A 19019-nucleotide genomic window follows, 5' to 3' on the forward strand; every position below is an offset into this window, starting at 1 on the left:
TAAGACTCCTCAAATCCTTCCTTATCTAACTCTATCAGCATAACCCTCTATTCCCTTCTCCCCCATATAATTACCTAGCTTCCCCTTAAATACATCTATACTGTTTGCCTCTACCACTCCCTGTGGTAGTGAGTTCCACATTCTCACCACTCTTTGGGCAAAGGAGTTTCTTCAGAACTCCCTATTGGATTTCTTGATGATTACCTTATATTGATACCCACTAGTTTAGCTCTTCCACACAAGAGGAAACATTCTCTCTCTGCAATCTGCCAAAAGCTTGCCTAATTTTGAAGACCTCCATTGGCTCACCCTCAGCTTTATCTTTTTAAGTAAAGAGACTCAGACTGTTCATTTTTTCCTGATTGGTATAAGCTTACAGTTCTGGTATCATCCTTGTAAATGCTTTTTGCTCCCTCTCCTGTTCCTCCTGATCATTTTTAGAATGTGTTGACATCCTTCCATCTATGAAAGATGATGGACACGCAGCAAACAATCCATTTAGGTGGGGTGTCTTCTCTAGGTGAACCTTTGCTGATGGCTGTGAAGGCCAATCCTTGACAGGCAGGTTCTGCCACAATTGCTGCAAATGAAGCTGCCAAGTGACATTTTGGGTTGTCGGTTTCGACATTGGTGCCTGTTGCCAAGCTGCTGCAGCCACTGGTCATCGTGGTAGTGCACACCACAGGATGTGTCACCATTTCCCTCCGGCACCAGATAGTGACTCCCAAGTGCGATAGTCACATTTAGGGCCTTCATGTCACGCTTGCAAGCATCCTTGAAGTGGCATTTTGGACAACCCACTGGTCGTCTGGCCCCAGCTATGTCACCTTACGGAAGGTCCTTGGGTATGTGACCATCTTCCATCCTGCAGACGTGCCCAATCCACCAAAGCCACCTTTGTTTCATTAATGCCAACACACTTCCTTTGCAAGGACTGTTGCCTTTGTGATTTTGTCTTGCGAGGATAGAATGCGCCGCAGACAGTGAAGATGGAAATTATTGAGCTTCTTTTCCTCGTAGCTGTAAGTCACTCATGTTTCAAGCCACACAGCAAGGTGCTGAGAACAGAGGCCTTATAAACCATCAGCTTGGTCCGAAGGGTCAGCTTGGTCCTATCCCATATGCTTGTTGCAAGTTGGCCAAAGGTGGTAGCTGCTTTCCCTATGCGTATATTGAGCTCTGCATCAAGGGACAGATTGCCTGGAACCGTGGACCCAAGTTAGCAGACCTTGCTAACAACTTCAAATGAGGTGTTATTTAGTGTAATCAGGGGTGGAGATGCAACACCTTGTCCCAAAACCATGGTTTCCTTGATGCTTATAATCAAGGAGAACAAGTCACAGGCATGGGAGAGACAGTCCATGAGTCTTTGTAGCTGAGGTTCCGTGTGAGAAAGTAGTGCAGCATCATCAGCATAGAGGAATTCTCTGATCAGGACGTGATGTGTTTTTGTCTTCACTTTCAACCTTGATAGATTGTAGAGCTTGCCGTCTGACCAAGTGTGCAAGTAGACTCCTTCTATACCTGCAGGGAAGGTGAAGGTCAGGAGCATTGAGAAGAAGATGCCAATCAGAGTGGGGGCTAGGACACAACCCTGTTTCACTCCATTTTTCTGTAAGAAGTTGACCATTTAACTGTACAGTGCAGTGCATGCTGTCATGGAAGGAGCGGATGAGATGGAGGAGCTTCGGTGGACAGCCAATTTTTCCCAAAATCTTGCACAGCCCTGCTCTGCTGACGGTGTCGAATGCCTTTGTGAGGTCTACGAAAGTAAGGCAAAGGGGTATACTCTGTTCACTACACGTCTCTTGCAGCTGGTATACAGAGAAGATCACGTCCACAGTGGACCTGCCGGAACAGAAACCACACTATGCTTCCGAATATACTCGATCTGCAAGTACTTGGAGTCTTTTAAGACTATGGCGGCCATAAATACACACAGTATTCCAAGTGTGGTCTGACCAAGGTTTGACACAAGTTTACTATAACCTCTCTACTTTTCAATTCTATCCTGTAATCCATCCAAGCACATGATCATTACATGAGCCCAGACTATGTTTCAGCAGCTCAATAAATCTACACCATTCAACCTGACCTTATCCTCATCTCTTTCTGTGTGACACGTACACACTGGCTAAATGACACTCTAGCTCAGGGGCTGGCGAAGCCCAACAATTCAACTACAATCTCCCAATCGATAACTCACATCACACTGCAGTAAATATATGAGAGACAGAGAGAGCAGACTGAGAACAAAGAAAAATCTCCCAAGGTACTTCACAGAAGCATCATCAGTCTAAAAGCAACTCCCCGGCAGCCTGGTGAGGACTGAGCACAGAAACTGAGGAGTGAAAGTGGGGTAGAGAGACTCCAGTGAAAGTGGAGAGAGTGAAAGTGGGGTAGAGAGACTCCAGTGAAAGTGGAGTCAGTGAAAGTGGGGTAGAGAGACTCCAGTGAAAGTGGAGTGAGTGAAAGTGGGGTAGAGAGACTCCAGTGAAAGTGGAGTGAGTGAAAGTGGGGTAGAGAGACTCCAGTGAAAGTGGAGTCAGTGAAAGTGGGGTAGAGAGACTCCAGTGAAAGTGGAGTGAGTGAAAGTGGGGTAGAGAGACTCCAGTGAAAGTGGAGTGAGTGAAAGTGGGGTAGAGAGACTCCGGTGAAAGTGGAGTGACTGAAAGTGGGGTAGAGAGCCTCCAGTATGTGGAGTGAGTGAAAGTGGGGTAGAGAGCCTCCAGTATAAGTGGAGTGAGTGAAAGTGGGGTAGAGAGTCGACAGTATAAGTGGAGTGAGTGAAAGTGGGGTAGAGAGCCTCCAGTATGTGGAGTGAGTGAAAGTGGGGTAGAGAGCCTCCAGTATGTGGAGTGAGTGAAAGTGGGGTAGAGAGCCTCCAGTATGTGGAGTGAGTGAAAGTGGGGTAGAGAGCCTCCAGTATGTGGAGTGAGTGAAAGTGGGGTAGAGAGCCTCCAGTATGTGGAGTGAGTGAAAGTGGGGTAGGGAGCCTCCAGTATAAGTGGGGTGAGTGAAAGTGGGGGAGAGAGCCTCCAGTATAAGTGGGGTGAGTGAAAGTGGGGGAGAGAGCCTCCAGTATAAGTGGAGTGAGTGAAAGTGGGGTAGAGAGCCTCCAGTGAAAGTGGAGTGAGTGAAAGTGGGGTAGAGAGCCTCCAGTGAAAGTGGAGTGAGTGAAAGTGGGGTAGAGAGCCTCCAGTATAAGTGGAGTGAGTGAAAGTGGGGTAGAGAGCCGACAGTATAAGTGGAGTGAGTGAAAGTGGGGTAGAGAGCCTCCAGTATAAGTGGAGTGAGTGAAAGTGGGGTAGAGAGCCGACAGTATAAGTGGAGTGAGTGAAAGTGGGGTAGAGAGCCTCCAGTATAAGTGGGGTGAGTGAAAGTGGGGTAGAGAGCCTCCAGTATAAGTGGAGTGAATGAAAGTAGGGTGGAGAGCCTCCAGTGAAAGCGGAGTGAGTGAAAGTGGGGTAGAAAGCCTCCAGTATAAGTGGAGTGAGTGAAAGTGGGGTAGAGAGCCGACAGTATAAGTGGAGTGAGTGAAAGTGGGGTAGAGAGCCTCCAGTATGTGGAGTGAGTGAAAGTGGGGTAGAGAGCCTCCAGTATGTGGAGTGAGTGAAAGTGGGGTAGGGAGCCTCCAGTATAAGTGGGGTGAGTGAAAGTGGGGGAGAGAGCCTCCAGTATAAGTGGAGTGAGTGAAAGTGGGGTAGAGAGCCTCCAGTGAAAGTGGAGTGAGTGAAAGTGAGGAAGAAAGCCTCCAGTATAAGTGGAGTGAATGAAAGTAGGGTGGAGAGCCTCCAGTGAAAGCGGAGTGAGTGAAAGTGGGGTAGAAAGCCTCCAGTATAAGTGGAGTGAGTGAAAGTGGGGTAGGGAGCCTCCAGTGAAAGTGAAGTGAGTGAAAGTGGAGTAGAGAGCCTCCAGTGAAAGTGGAGTGAGTGAAAGTGGGGTAGAGAGCCTCCAGTATAAGTGGAGTGAGTGAAAGTGGGGTAGAGAGCATCCAGTATGAGTGGAGTGAGTGAAAGTGGAGCAGAGAGCCTCCTGTGAAAGTGGAGTGAGTGAAAGTGGGGTAGAGAGCCTCCAGTGAAAGTGGAGTGAGTGAAAGTGGGGTAGAGAGCCTCCAGTGAAAGTGGAGTGAGTGAAAGTGGGGTAGAGAGCCTCCAGTATAAGTGGAGTGAGTGAAAGTGGGGTAGAGAGCCTCCAGTATGTGGAGTGAGTGAAAGTGGGGTAGAGAGCCTCCAGTATGTGGAGTGAGTGAAAGTGGGGTAGAGAGCCTCCAGGATAAGTGGAGTGAGTGAAAGTGGGGTAGAGAGCCTCCAGTATGTGGAGTGAGTGAAAGTGGGGTAGAGAGCCTCCAGTATAAGTGGAGTGAGTGAAAGTGGGGTAGAGAGCCTCCAGTATGTGGAGTGAGTGAAAGTGGGGTAGAGAGCCTCCAGGATAAGTGGAGTGAGTGAAAGTGGGGTAGAGAGCCTCCAGTATAAGTGGAGTGAGTGAAAGTGGAGCAGAGAGCCTCCAGTGAAAGTGGAGTGAGTGAAAGTGGGGTAGAGAGCCTCCAGTATGTGGAGTGAGTGAAAGTGGGGTAGAGAGCCTCCAGGATAAGTGGAGTGAGTGAAAGTGGGGTAGAGAGCCTCCAGTATAAGTGGAGTGAGTGAAAGTGGGGTAGAGAGCCTCCAGTATAAGTGGAGTGAGTGAAAGTGGGGTAGAGAGCCTCCAGTGAAAGTGGAGTGAGTGAAAGTGGGGTAGAGAGCCTCCAGTATAAGTGGAGTGAGTGAAAGTGGGGTAGAGAGCCTCCAGTATAAGTGGAGTGAGTGAAAGTGGGGTAGAGAGCCTCCAGTGAAAGTGGAGTGAGTGAAAGTGGGGTAGAGAGCCTCCAGTATAAGTGGAGTGAGTGAAAGTCGGGTAGAGAGCCTCCAGTGAAAGTGGAGTGAGTGAAAGTGAGGTAGAAAGCCTCCAGTATAAGTGGAGTGAATGAAAGTAGGGTGGAGAGCCTCCAGTGAAAGCGGAGTGAGTGAAAGTGGGGTAGAAAGCCTCCAGTATAAGTGGAGTGAGTGAAAGTGGGGTAGGGAGCCTCCAGTGAAAGTGAAGTGAGTGAAAGTGGAGTAGAGAGCCTCCAGTGAAAGTGGAGTGAGTGAAAGTGGGGTAGAGAGCCTCCAGTATGTGGAGTGAGTGAAAGTGGGGTAGGGAGCCTCCAGTATAAGTGGAGTGAGTGAAAGTGGGGTAGAGAGCATCCAGTATAAGTGGAGTGAGTGAAAGTGGAGCAGAGAGCCTCCAGTGAAAGTGGAGTGAGTGAAAGTGGGGTAGAGAGCCTCCAGTGAAAGTGGAGTGAGTGAAAGTGGGGTAGAGAGCCTCCAGTGAAAGTGGAGTGAGTGAAAGTGGGGTAGAGAGCCTCCAGTATAAGTGGAGTGAGTGAAAGTGGGGTAGAGAGCCTCCAGTATGTGGAGTGAGTGAAAGTGGGGTAGAGAGCCTCCAGTATGTGGAGTGAGTGAAAGTGGGGTAGAGAGCCTCCAGTATAAGTGGAGTGAGTGAAAGTGGGGTAGAGAGCCTCCAGTATGTGGAGTGAGTGAAAGTGGGGTAGAGAGCCTCCAGTATAAGTGGAGTGAGTGAAAGTGGGGTAGGGAGCCTCCAGTAGAAGTGGAGTGAGTGAAAGTGGGGTGGAGAGCCTCCAGTGAAAGTGAAGTGAGTGAAAGTGGGGTAGAGAGCCTCCAGTGAAAGTGGAGTGAGTGATACTGGGGTAGAGAGCCTCCAGTATGTGGAGTGAGTGAAAGTTGGGTAGAGAGCCTCCAGTATGTGGAGTGAGTGAAAGTGGGGTAGAGAGCCTCCAGTATGTGGAGTGAGTGAAAGTGGGGTGGAGAGCCTCCAGTATGTGGAGTGAGTGAAAGTGGGGTAGAGAGCCTCCAGTATGTGGAGTGAGTGAAAGTGGGGTAGAGAGCCTCCAGTATAAGTGGAGTGAGTGAAAGTGGGGTGGAGAGCCTCCAGTGAAAGTGAAGTGAGTGAAAGTGGGGTAGAGAGCCTCCAGTATGTGGAGTGAGTGAAAGTGGGGTAGAGAGCCTCCAGTATAAGTGGAGTGAGTGAAAGTGGGGTAGAGAGCCTCCAGTGAAAGTGGAGTGAGTGATACTGGGGTAGAGAGCCTCCAGTATGTGGAGTGAGTGAAAGTTGGGTAGAGAGCCTCCAGTATGTGGAGTGAGTGAAAGTGGGGTAGAGAGCCTCCAGTATGTGGAGTGAGTGAAAGTGGGGTGGAGAGCCTCCAGTATGTGGAGTGAGTGAAAGTGGGGTAGAGAGCCTCCAGTATAAGTGGAGTGAGTGAAAGTGGGGTAGAGAGCCTCCAGTATAAGTGGAGTGAGTGAATGTGGGGTAGGGAGCCTCCAGTATGTGGAGTGAGTGAAAGTGGGGTAGAGAGCCTCCAGTATAAGTGGAGTGAGTGAAAGTGGGGTAGAGAGCCTCCAGTATGTGGAGTGAGTGAAAGTGGGGTAGAGAGCCTCCAGTATAAGTGGAGTGAGTGAAAGTGGGGTAGGGAGCCTCCAGTATAAGTGGAGTGAGTGAATGTGGGGTAGGGAGCCTCCAGTATAAGTGGAGTGAGTGAAAGTGGGGTAGAGAGCCTCCAGTATGTGGAGTGAGTGAAAGTGGGGTAGAGAGCCTCCAGTATGTGGAGTGAGTGAAAGCGGGGAAAAGAGCCTCCAGTATAAGTGGAGTGAGTGAAAGTGGGGTAGAGAGCCTCCAGTATAAGTGGAGTGAGTGAAAGTGGGGTAGAGAGCCTCCAGTGAAAGTGGAGTGAGTGAAAGTGGGGTAGAGAGCCTCCAGTGAAAGTGGAGTGAGTGAAAGTGGGGTAGAGAGCCTCCAGTGAAAGCGGAGTGAGTGAAAGTGGGGTGGAGAGCCTCCAGTGAAAGTGGAGTGAGTGAAAGTGGGGGAGAGAGCCTCCAGTATAAGTGGAGTGAGTGAAAGTGGGGTGGAGAGCCTCCAGTATAAGTGGAGTGAGTGAAAGTGGGGTAGACAGCCTCCAGTATGTGGAGTGAGTGAAAGTGGGGGAGAGAGCCTCCAGTATAAGTGGAGTGAGTGAAAGTGGGGTGGAGAGAGCCTCCAGTATAAGTGGAGTGAGTGAAAGTGGGGTAGAGAGCCTCCAGTATGTGGAGTGAGTGAAAGTGGGGTAGAGAGCCTCCAGAATGTGGAGTGAGTGAAAGTGGGGTAGAGAGCCTCCAGGATAAGTGGAGTGAGTGAAAGTGGGGTAGAGAGCCTCCAGAATGTGGAGTGAGTGAAAGTGGGGTAGAGAGCCTCCAGTATAAGTGGAGTGAGTGAAAGTGGGGTAGAGAGCCTCCAGTATAAGTGAAGTGAGTGAAAGTGGGGTAGAGAGCCTCCAGTATAAGTGGAGTGAGTGAAAGTGGGGTAGACAGCCTCCAGTATGTGGAGTGAGTGAAAGTGGGGTAGAGAGCCTCCAGAATGTGGAGTGAGTGAAAGTGGGGTAGAGAGCCTCCAGGATAAGTGGAGTGAGTGAAAGTGGGGTAGAGAGCCTCCAGAATGTGGAGTGAGTGAAAGTGGGGTAGAGAGCCTCCAGTATAAGTGGAGTGAGTGAAAGTGGGGTAGAGAACCTCCAGTATGTGGAGTGAGTGAAAGTGGGGTAGAGAGCCTCCAGCTTGTGGAGTGAGTGAAAGTGGGGGAGAGAGCCTCCAGTATAAGTGGAGTGAGTGAAAGTGGGGTGGAGAGCCTCCAGTGAAAGTGAAGTGAGTGAAAGTGGGGCAGAGAGCCTCCAGTGAAAGTGGAGTGAGTTAAAGTGGGGTAGAGAGCCTCCAGAATGTGGAGTGAGTGAAAGTTGGGTAGAGAGCCTCCAGTATTTGGAGTGAGTGAAAGTGGGGTAGAGAGCCTCCAGTTTAAGTGGAGTGAGTGAAAGTGGGGTAGAGAGCCTCCAGTGAAAGTGAAGTGAGTGAAAGTGGGGTAGAGAGCCTCCAGTATGTGGAGTGAGTGAAAGTGGGGTAGGGAGCCTCCAGTAGAAGTGGAGTGAGTGAAAGTGGGGTGGAGAGCCTCCAGTGAAAGTGAAGTGAGTGAAAGTGGGGTAGAGAGCCTCCAGTGAAAGTGGAGTGAGTGATACTGGGGTAGAGAGCCTCCAGTATGTGGAGTGAGTGAAAGTTGGGTAGAGAGCCTCCAGTATGTGGAGTGAGTGAAAGTGGGGTAGAGAGCCTCCAGTATAAGTGGAGTGAGTGAAAGTGGGGTAGAGAGCCTCCAGTATGTGGAGTGAGTGAAAGTGGGGTAGAGAGCCTCCAGTATAAGTGGAGTGAGTGAAAGTGGGGTAGGGAGCCTCCAGTATAAGTGGAGTGAGTGAATGTGGGGTAGGGAGCCTCCAGTATAAGTGGAGTGAGTGAAAGTGGGGTAGAGAGCCTCTAGTATGTGGAGTGAGTGAAAGTCGGGTAGAGAGCCTCCAGTATAAGTGGAGTGAGTGAAAGTGGGGTAGAGAGCCTCCAGTATGTGGAGTGAGTGAAAGTGGGGTAGAGAGCCTCCAGTATAAGTGGAGTGAGTGAAAGTGGGGTAGAGAGCCTCCAGTATAAGTGGAGTGAGTGAAAGTGGGGTAGGGAGCCTCCAGTATAAGTGGAGTGAGTGAATGTGGGGTAGGGAGCCTCCAGTATAAGTGGAGTGAGTGAAAGTGGGGTAGAGAGCCTCTAGTATGTGGAGTGAGTGAAAGTCGAGTAGAGAGCCTCCAGTATAAGTGGAGTGAGTGAAAGTGGGGTAGGGAGCCTCCAGTATAAGTGGAGTGAGTGAAAGTGGGGTAGAGAGCCTCCAGTATGTGGAGTGAGTGAAAGTGGGGTAGAGAGCCTCCAGTATAAGTGGAGTGAGTGAAAGTGGGGTAGGGAGCCTCCAGTATAAGTGGAGTGAGTGAATGTGGGGTAGGGAGCCTCCAGTATAAGTGGAGTGAGTGAAAGTGGGGTAGAGAGCCTCTAGTATGTGGAGTGAGTGAAAGTCGAGTAGAGAGCCTCCAGTATAAGTGGAGTGAGTGAAAGTGGGGTAGGGAGCCTCCAGTATAAGTGGAGTGAGTGAAAGTGGGGTAGAGAGCCTCCAGTATGTGGAGTGAGTGAAAGTGGGGTAGAGAGCCTCCAGTATAAGTGGAGTGAGTGAAAGTGGGGTAGGGAGCCTCCAGTATAAGTGGAGTGAGTGAAAGTGGGGTAGAGAGCCTCCAGTATAAGTGGAGTGAGTGAATGTGGGGTAGGGAGCCTCCAGTATAAGTGGAGTGAGTGAAAGTGGGGTAGAGAGCCTCTAGTATGTGGAGTGAGTGAAAGTGGGGCAGGGAGCCTCCAGTATAAGTGGAGTGAGTGAAGGTGGGGTAGGGAGCCTCCAGTATAAGTGGAGTGAGTGAAAGTGGGGTAGAGAGCCTCTAGTATGTGGAGTGAGTGAAAGTGGGGTCGAGAGCCTCCAGTATAAGTGGAGTGAGTGAAAGTGGGGTAGGGAGCCTCCAGTATAAGTAGAGTGAGTGAAAGTGGGGTAGAGAGCCTCCAGTATAAGTGGAGTGAGTGAAAGTGGGGTAGGGAGCCTCCAGTGCAAGTGGAGTGAGTGAAAGTGGGGTAGAGAGCCTCCAGTGAAGGTTGAGTGAGTGAAAGTGGGGTAGAGAGCCTCCAGTATGTGGAGTGAGTGAAAGTGAGGTAGAGAGCCTCCAGTATAAGTGGAGTGAGTGAAAGTGGGGTAGAGAGCCTCCAGTATGTGGAGTGAGTGAAAGTGGGGTAGAGAGCATCCAGTATGTGGAGCGAGTGAAAGTGAGGTAGAGAGCCTCCAGTATAAGTGGAGTGAGTGAAAGTGGGGTAGAGAGCCTCCAGTATGTGGAGTGAGTGAAAGTGGGGTAGAGAGCCTCCAGTATGTGGAGTGAGTGAAAGTGGGGTAGAGAGACTCCAGTATAAGTGGAGTGAGTGAAAATGGGGTCGAGAGCCTCCAGTGAAACTAGAGTGAGTGAAAGTCGGGTAGAGAGCCTCCAGTATGTGGAGTGAGTGAAAGTGAGGTAGAGAGCCTCCAGTATAAGTGGAGTGAGTGAAAGTGGGGTAGAGAGCCTCCAGTATGTGGAGTGAGTGAAAGTGGGGTGGAGAGCCTCCAGTATGTGGAGTGAGTGAAAGTGGGGTCGAGAGCCTCCAGTATAAGTGGAGTGAGTGAATGTGGGGTAGGGAGCCTCCAGTATAAGTGGAGTGAGTGAAAGTGGGGTAGAGAGCCTCTAGTATGTGGAGTGAGTGAAAGTGGGGTCGAGAGCCTCCAGTATAAGTGGAGTGAGTGAAAGTGGGGTGGAGAGCCTCCAGTATAAGTGGAGTGAGTGAAGGTGGGGTCGAGAGCCTCCAGTATAAGTGGAGTGAGTGAATGTGGGGTAGGGAGCCTCCAGTATAAGTGGAGTGAGTGAAAGTGGGGTAGAGAGCCTCTAGTATGTGGAGTGAGTGAAAGTGGGGTCGAGAGCCTCCAGTATAAGTGGAGTGAGTGAAAGTGGGGTAGAGAGCCTCTAGTATGTGGAGTGAGTGAAAGTGGGGTCGAGAGCCTCCAGTATAAGTGGAGTGAGTGAATGTGGGGTAGGGAGCCTCCAGTATAAGTGGAGTGAGTGAAAGTGGGGTAGAGAGCCTCTAGTATGTGGAGTGAGTGAAAGTGGGGTCGAGAGCCTCCAGTATAAGTGGAGTGAGTGAATGTGGGGTAGGGAGCCTCCAGTATAAGTGGAGTGAGTGAAAGTGGGGTAGAGAGCCTCTAGTATGTGGAGTGAGTGAAAGTGGGGTCGAGAGCCTCCAGTATAAGTGGAGTGAGTGAAAGTGGGGTAGGGAGCCTCCAGTATAAGTAGAGTGAGTGAAAGTGGGGTGGAGAGCCTCCAGTATAAGTGGAGTGAGTGAAAGTGGGGTAGGGAGCCTCCAGTGCAAGTGGAGTGAGTGAAAGTGGGGTAGAGAGCCTCCAGTGAAGGTTGAGTGAGTGAAAGTGGGGGAGAGAGCCTCCAGTATGTGGAGTGAGTGAAAGTGGGGTAGAGAGCATCCAGTATGTGGAGCGAGTGAAAGTGAGGTAGAGAGCCTCCAGTATAAGTGGAGTGAGTGAAAGTGGGGTAGAGAGCCTCCAGTATGTGGAGTGAGTGAAAGTGGGGTAGAGAGCCTCCAGTATGTGGAGTGAGTGAAAGTGGGGTAGAGAGCCTCCAGTATAAGTGGAGTGAGTGAAAGTGGGGTAGAGAGCCTCCAGTATAAGTGGAGTGAGTGAAAATGGGGTCGAGAGCCTCCAGTGAAACTAGAGTGAGTGAAAGTCGGGTAGAGAGCCTCCAGTATGTGGAGTGAGTGAAAGTGAGGTAGAGAGCCTCCAGTATAAGTGGAGTGAGTGAAAGTGGGGTAGAGAGCCTCCAGTATGTGGAGTGAGTGAAAGTGGGGTGGAGAGCCTCCAGTATGTGGAGTGAGTGAAAGTGGGGTAGAGAGCCTCCAGTATAAGTGGAGTGAGTGAAAGTGGGGTGGAGAGCCTCCAGTGAAAGTGAAGTGAGTGAAAGTGGGGTGGAGAGCCTCCAGTGAAAGTGGAGTGAGTGAAAGTGGGGTAGAGAGCCTCCAGTATGTGGAGTGAGTGAAAGTGGGGTAGAGAGCCTCCAGTATAAGTGGAATGAGTCAAAGTGGGGTAGAGAGCCTCCAGTATAAGTGGAGTGAGTGAAAGTGGGGTAGAGAGCCTCCAGTGAAAGTGGAGTGAGTGAAAGTGAGGTAGAAAGCCTCCAGTATAAGTGGAGTGAGTGATAGTGGGGTAGAGAGCCTCCAGTGAAAGTGGAGTGAATGAAAGTAGGGTGGAGAGCCTCCAGTGAAAGCAGAGTGAGTGAAAGTGGGGTAGAGAGCCTCCAGTGAAAGTGAAGTGAGTGAAAGTGGGGTAGAGAGCCTCCAGTGAAAGTGGAGTGAGTGAAACTGGGGTAGAGAGCCTCCAGTATGTGGAGTGAGTGAAAGTGGGGTAGAGAGCCTCCAGTATAAGTAGAGTGAGTGAAAGTGGGGTAGAGAGCATCCAGTATAAGTGGAGTGAGTGAAAGTGGGGTAGAGAGCCTCCAGTATAAGTGGAGTGAGTGAAAGTGGGGTAGAGAGCCTCCAGTGAAAGTGGAGTGAGTGAAAGAGGGGTAGAGAGCCTCCAGTGAAAGTGGAGTGAGTGAAAGTGGGGTAGAGAGACTCCAGTGAAAGTGGAGTGAGTGAAAGTGGGGTAGAGAGCCTCCAGTATAAGTGGAGTGAGTGAAAGTGGGGTAGAGAGCCTCCAGTATGTGGAGTGAGTGAAAGTGGGGCAGAGAGCCTCCAGTATGTGGAGTGAGTGAAAGTGGGGTAGAGAGCCTCCAGTATGTGGAGTGAGTGAAAGTGGGGTAGAGAGCCTCCAGTATGTGGAGTGAGTGAAAGTGGGGTAGAGAGCCTCCAGTATAAGTGGAGTGAGTGAAAGTGGGGTAGAGAGCCTCCAGTATGTGGAGTGAGTGAAAGTGGGGTAGAGAGCCTCCAGTATGTGGAGTGAGTGAAAGTGGGGTAGGGAGCCTCCAGTATAAGTAGAGTGAGTGAAAGTGGGGTAGAGAGCCTCCAGTATAAGTGGAGTGAGTGAAAGTGGGGTAGAGAGCCTCCAGTATAAGTAGAGTGAGTGAAAGTGGGGTAGAGAGCCTCCAGTATAAGTGGAGTGAGTGAAAGTGGGGTGGAGAGCCTCCAGTATAAGTAGAGTGATTGAAAGTGGGGTAGAGAGCCTCCAGTATAAGTGGAGTGAGTGAAAGTGGGGTAGAGAGCCTCCAGTATAAGTAGAGTGAGTGAAAGTGGGGTGGAGAGCCTCCAGTATAAGTAGAGTGAGTGAAAGTGGGGTAGAGAGCCTCCAGTATAAGTGGAGTGAGTGAAAGTGGGGTAGAGAGCCTCCAGTATAAGTAGAGTGAGTGAAAGTGGGGTAGAGAGCCTCCAGTATAAGTAGAGTGAGTGAAAGTGGGGTAGAGAGCCTCCAGTATAAGTGGAGTGAGTGAAAGTGGGGTGGAGAGCCTCCAGTATAAGTAGAGTGAGTGAAAGTGGGGTAGAGAGCCTCCAGTATAAGTGGAGTGAGTGAAAGTGGGGTCGAGAGCCTCCAGTGAAAGTGAAGTGACTGAAAGTGGGGTAGAGAGCCTCCAGTGAAAGTGGAGTGAGTGAAAGTGGGGTAGAGAGCCTCCAGTATAAGTGGAGTGAGTGCAAGTGGGGGAGAGAGCCTCCAGTGAAAGTGAAGTGACTGAAAGTGGGGTAGAGAGCCTCCAGTGAAAGTGGAGTGAGTGAAAGTGGGGTAGAGAGCCTCCAGTATGTGGAGTGAGTGAAAGTTGGGTACAGAGCCTCCAGTATGTGGAGTGAGTGAAAGTGGGGTAGAGAGCCTCCAGTATAAGTGGAGTGAGTGAAAGTGGGGTAGGGAGCCTCCAGTATAAGTGGAGTGAGTGAAAGTGGGGTAGGGAGCCTCCAGTCGAAGTGGAGTGACTGAAAGTGGGGTAGAGAGCCTCCAGTATGTGGAGTGAGTGAAAGTGGGGTAGAGAGCCTCCAGTATAAGTGGAGTGAGTGAAAGTGGGGTGGAGAGCCTCCAGTGAAAGTGAAGTGAGTGAAAGTGGGGCAGAGAGCCTCCAGTGAAAGTGGAGTGAGTGAAAGTGGGGTAGAGAGCCTCCAGTATGTGGAGTGAGTGAAAGTTGGGTACAGAGCCTCCAGTATGTGGAGTGAGTGAAAGTGGGGTCGAGAGCCTCCAGTATAAGTGGAGTGAGTGAAAGTGGGGTAGAGAGCCTCCAGTATAAGTGGAGTGAGTGAAAGTGGGGTAGAGAGCCTCCAGTATAAGTGGAGTGAGTGAAAGTGGGGTCGAAAGCCTCCAGTATAAGTGGAGTGAGTGAAAGTGGGGTAGGGAGCCTCCAGTGAAAGTGAAGTGAGTGAAAGTGGAGTAGAGAGCCTCCAGTGAAAGTGGAGTGAGTGAAAGTGGGGTAGAGAGCCTCCAGTATAAGTGGAGTGAGTGAAAGTGGGGTAGAGAGCCTCCAGTATAAGTGGAGTGAGTGAAAGTGGGGTAGAGAGCATCCAGTATCAGTGGAGTGAGTGAAAGTGGAGCAGAGAGCCTCCAGTGAAAGTGGAGTGCGTGAAAGTGGGGTAGAGAGCCTCCAGTGAAAGTGGAGTGAGTGAAAGTGGGGTAGAGAGCCTCCAGTGAAAGTGGAGTGAGTGAAAGTGGGGTAGAGAGCCTCCAGTATAAGTGGAGTGAGTGAAAGTGGGGTAGAGAGCCTCCAGTATGTGGAGTGAGTGAAAGTGGGGTAGAGAGCCTCCAGTATGTGGAGTGAGTGAAAGTGGGGTAGAGAGCCTCCAGTGAAAGTGAAGTGAGTGAAAGTGGGGCAGAGAGCCTCCAGTGAAAGTGGAGTGAGTGAAAGTGGGGCAGAGAGCCTCCAGTGAAAGTGGAGTGAGTGAAAGTGGGGTAGAGAGCCTCCAGTATGTGGAGTGAGTGAAAGTGGGGTAGAGAGCCTCCAGTATAAGTGGGGTGAGTGAAAGTGGGGTAGAGAGCCTCCAGTATGTGGAGTGAGTGAAAGTTGGGTACAGAGCCTCCAGTATGTGGAGTGAGTGAAAGTGGGGTAGAGAGCCTCCAGTATAAGTGGAGTGAGTGAAAGTGGGGTAGGGAGCCTCCAGTATAAGTGGAGTGAGTGAAAGTGGGGTAGGGAGCCTCCAGTCGAAGTGGAGTGACTGAAAGTGGGGTAGAGAGCCTCCAGTATGTGGAGTGAGTGAAAGTGGGGTAGAGAGCCTCCAGTATAGTAGAGTGAGTGAAAGTGGGGTAGAGAGCCTCCAGTATAAGTGGAGTGAGTGAAAGTGGGGTGGAGAGCCTCCAGTGAAAGTGAAGTGAGTGAAAGTGGGGCAGAGAGCCTCCAGTGAAAGTGGAGTGAGTGAAAGTGGGGTAGAGAGCCTCCAGTATGTGGAGTGAGTGAAAGTTGGGTACAGAGCCTCCAGTATGTGGAGTGAGTGAAAGTGGGGTCGAGAGCCTCCAGTATAAGTGGAGTGAGTGAAAGTGGGGTAGAGAGCCTCCAGTATAAGTGGAGTGAGTGAAAGTGGGGTAGAGAGCCTCCAGTATAAGTGGAGTGAGTGAAAGTGGGGTCGAAAGCCTCCAGTATAAGTGGAGTGAGTGAAAGTGGGGTAGGGAGCCTCCAGTGAAAGTGAAGTGAGTGAAAGTGGAGTAGAGAGCCTCCAGTGAAAGTGGAGTGAGTGAAAGTGGGGTAGAGAGCCTCCAGTATAAGTGGAGTGAGTGAAAGTGGGGTAGAGAGCCTCCAGTATAAGTGGAGTGAGTGAAAGTGGGGTAGAGAGCATCCAGTATCAGTGGAGTGAGTGAAAGTGGAGCAGAGAGCCTCCAGTGAAAGTGGAGTGCGTGAAAGTGGGGTAGAGAGGCTCCAGTGAAAGTGGAGTGAGTGAAAGTGGGGTAGAGAGCCTCCAGTGAAAGTGGAGTGAGTGAAAGTGGGGTAGAGAGCCTCCAGTATAAGTGGAGTGAGTGAAAGTGGGGTAGAGAGCCTCCAGTATGTGGAGTGAGTGAAAGTGGGGTAGAGAGCCTCCAGTATGTGGAGTGAGTGAAAGTGGGGTAGAGAGCCTCCAGTGAAAGTGAAGTGAGTGAAAGTGGGGCAGAGAGCCTCCAGTGAAAGTGGAGTGAGTGAAAGTGGGGCAGAGAGCCTCCAGTGAAAGTGGAGTGAGTGAAAGTGGGGTAGAGAGCCTCCAGTATGTGGAGTGAGTGAAAGTGGGGTAGAGAGCCTCCAGTATAAGTGGGGTGAGTGAAAGTGGGGTAGAGAGCCTCCAGTATAAGTGGAGTGAGTGAAAGTGGGGTAGGGAGCCTCCAGTATAAGTGGAGTGAGTGAAAGTGGGGTAGAGAGCCTCCAGTGAAAGTGAAGTGAGTGAAAGTGGGGTAGAGAGCCTCCAGAATAAGTGGAGTGAGTGAAAGTGGGGTAGAGAGCCTCCAGTATAAGTGGAGTGAGTGAAAGTGGGGTAGACAGCCTCCAGTATGTGGAGTGAGTGAAAGTGGGGTAGAGAGCCTCCAGTATAAGTGGAGTGAGTGAAAGTGGGGTAGACAGCCTCCAGTATGTGGAGTCAGTGAAAGTGGGGTAGAGAGCCTCCAGTATGTGGAGTGAGTGAAAGTGAGGTAGAGAGCCTCCAGTATAAGTGGAGTGAGTGAAAGTGGGGTAGAGAGCCTCCAGTATGTGGAGTGAGTGAAAGTGGGGTAGAGAGCCTCCAGCATGTGGAGTGAGTGAAAGTGGGGGAGAGAGCCTCCAGTATAAGTGGAGTGAGTGAAAGTGGGGTGGAGAGCCTCCAGTGAAAGTGAAGTGAGTGAAAGTGGGGCAGAGAGCCTCCAGTGAAAGTGGAGTGAGTTAAAGTGGGGTAGAGAGCCTCCAGAATGTGGAGTGAGTGAAAGTTGGGTAGAGAGCCTCCAGTATTTGGAGTGAGTGAAAGTGGGGTAGAGAGCCTCCAGTTTAAGTGGAGTGAGTGAAAGTGGGGTAGGGAGCCTCCAGTAGAAGTGGAGTGAGTGAAAGTGGGGTAGAGAGCCTCCAGTATAAGTGGAGTGAGTGAAAGTGGGGCAGACAGCCTCCAGTATGTGGAGTGAGTGAAAGTGGGGTAGAGAGCCTCCAGTATGTGGAGTGAGTGAAAGTGAGGTAGAGAGCCTCCAGTATAAGTGGAGTGAGTGAAAGTGAGGTAGAGAGCCTCCAGTATAAGTGGAGTGAGTGAAAGTGGGGTAGAGAGCCTCCAGTATGTGGAGTGAGTGAAAGTGGGGTAGAGAGCCTCCAGCATGTGGAGTGAGTGAAAGTGGGGGAGAGAGCCTCCAGTATAAGTGGAGTGAGTGAAAGTGGGGTGGAGAGCCTCCAGTGAAAGTGAAGTGAGTGAAAGTGGGGCAGAGAGCCTCCAGTGAAAGTGGAGTGAGTTAAAGTGGGGTAGAGAGCCTCCAGAATGTGGAGTGAGTGAAAGTTGGGTAGAGAGCCTCCAGTATTTGGAGTGAGTGAAAGTGGGGTAGAGAGCCTCCAGTTTCAGTGGAGTGAGTGAATGTGGGGTAGGGAGCCTCCAGTAGAAGTGGAGTGAGTGAAAGTGGGGTAGAGAGCCTCCAGTATGTGGAGTGAGTGAAAGTGGGGTAGAGAGCCTCCAGTATAAGTGGAGTGAGTGAAAGTGGGGTGGAGAGCCTCCAGTGAAAGTGAAGTGAGTGAAAGTGGGGTCGAGAGCCTCCAGTGAAAGTGAAGTGAGTGAAAGTGAGGTAGAAAGCCTCCAGTATAAGTGGAGTGAATGAAAGTAGGGTGGAGAGCCTCCAGTGAAAGCGGAGTGAGTGAAAGTGGGGTAGAAAGCCTCCAGTATAAGTGGAGTGAGTGAAAGTGGGGTAGGGAGCCTCCAGTGAAAGTGAAGTGAGTGAAAGTGGAGTAGAGAGCCTCCAGTGAAAGTGGAGTGAGTGAAAGTGGGGTAGAGAGCCTCCAGTATAAGTGGAGTGAGTGAAAGTGGGGTAGAGAGCCTCCAGTATAAGTGGAGTGAGTGAAAGTGGGGTAGAGAGCATCCAGTATAAGTGGAGTGAGTGAAAGTGGAGCAGAGAGCCTCCAGTGAAAGTGGAGTGCGTGAAAGTGGGGTAGAGAGCCTCCAGTGAAAGTGGAGTGAGTGAAAGTGGGGTAGAGAGCCTCCAGTATAAGTGGAGTGAGTGAAAGTGGGGTAGAGAGCCTCCAGTATGTGGAGTGAGTGAAAGTGGGGTAGAGAGCCTCCAGTATGTGGAGTGAGTGAAAGTGGGGTAGAGAGCCTCCAGGATAAGTGGAGTGAGTGAAAGTGGAGTAGAGAGCCTCCAGTATGTGGAGTGAGTGAAAGTGGGGTAGAGAGCCTCCAGTATGTGGAGTGAGTGAAAGTGGGGTAGAGAGCCTCCAGTATAAGTGGAGTGAGTGAAAGTGGGGTAGAGAGCCTCCAGTATAAGTGGAGTGAGTGAAAGTGGGGTAGAGAGCCTCCAGTATAAGTGGAGTGAGTGAAAGTGGGGTAGAGAGCCTCCAGTATAAGTGGAGTGAGTGAAAGTGGGGTAGAGAGCCTCCAGTATAAGTGGACTGAGTGAAAGTGGGGTAGAGAGCCTCCAGTATAAGTGGAGTGAGTGAAAGTGGGGTAGAGAGCCTCCAGTATAAGTGGGGTGAGTGAAAGTGGGGTAGAGAGCCTCCAGTATAAGTGGAGTGAGTGAAAGTGGGGTAGGGAGCCTCCAGTATAAGTGGAGTGAGTGAAAGTGGGGTAGAGAGCCTCCAGTGAAAGTGGAGTGAGTGAAAGTGGGGTAGAGAGCCTCCAGTATAAGTGGAGTGAGTGAAAGTGGGGTAGGGAGCCTCCAGTATAAGTGGAGTGAGTGAAAGTGGGGTAGAGAGCCTCCAGTGAAAGTGGAGTGAGTGAAAGTGGGGTAGAGAGCCTCCAGTATAAGTGGAGTGAGTGAAAGTCGGGTAGAGAGCCTCCAGTATAAGTGGAGTGAGTGAAAGTGGGGTAGAGAGCCTCCAGTATGTGGAGTGAGTGAAAGTGGGGGAGAGAGCCTCCAGTATAAGTGGAGTTAGTGAAAGTGGGGTGGAGAGCCTCCAGTGAAAGTGAAGTGAGTGAAAGTGGGGTAGAGAGCCTCCAGTATAAGTGGAGTGAGTGAAAGTGGGGTAGAGAGCCTCCAGTATGTGGAGTGAGTGAAAGTGGGGGAGAGAGCCTCCAGTATAAGTGGAGTTAGTGAAAGTGGGGTGGAGAGCCTCCAGTGAAAGTGAAGTGAGTGAAAGTGGGGCAGAGAGCCTCCAGTGAAAGTGGAGTGAGTTAAAGTGGGGTAGAGAGCCTCCAGAATGTGGAGTGAGTGAAAGTTGGGTAGAGAGCCTCCAGTATTTGGAGTGAGTGAAAGTGGGGTAGAGAACCTCCAGTTTAAGTGGAGTGAGTGAAAGTGGGGTAGAGAGCCTCCAGTATAAGTGGAGTGAGTGAAAGTGGGGTAGGGAGCCTCCAGTAGAAGTGGAGTGAGTGAAAGTGGGGTAGATAGCCTCCAGTATGTGGATTGAGTGAAAGTGGGGTAGAGAGCCTCCAGTATAAGTGGAGTGAGTGAAAGTGGGGTGGAGAGCCTCCAGTGAAAGTGAAGTGAGTGAAAGTGGGGTAGAGAGCCTCCAGTGAAAG

General features: G+C 50.8%; 1 protein-coding gene across 6 annotated transcripts in view; it reads right to left on the bottom strand.

The window, feature by feature from the left end:
* Positions 1-19019, bottom strand: part of LOC137379762 (ubl carboxyl-terminal hydrolase 18-like) — a 287737-nt gene that overhangs the window by 134118 nt on the left and 134600 nt on the right. The gene's annotated exons all lie outside the window — the stretch shown is intronic.

Source organism: Heterodontus francisci, chromosome 18 (assembly GCF_036365525.1).
Source record: "Heterodontus francisci isolate sHetFra1 chromosome 18, sHetFra1.hap1, whole genome shotgun sequence".
NCBI classification, from domain to species: domain Eukaryota; kingdom Metazoa; phylum Chordata; class Chondrichthyes; order Heterodontiformes; family Heterodontidae; genus Heterodontus; species Heterodontus francisci.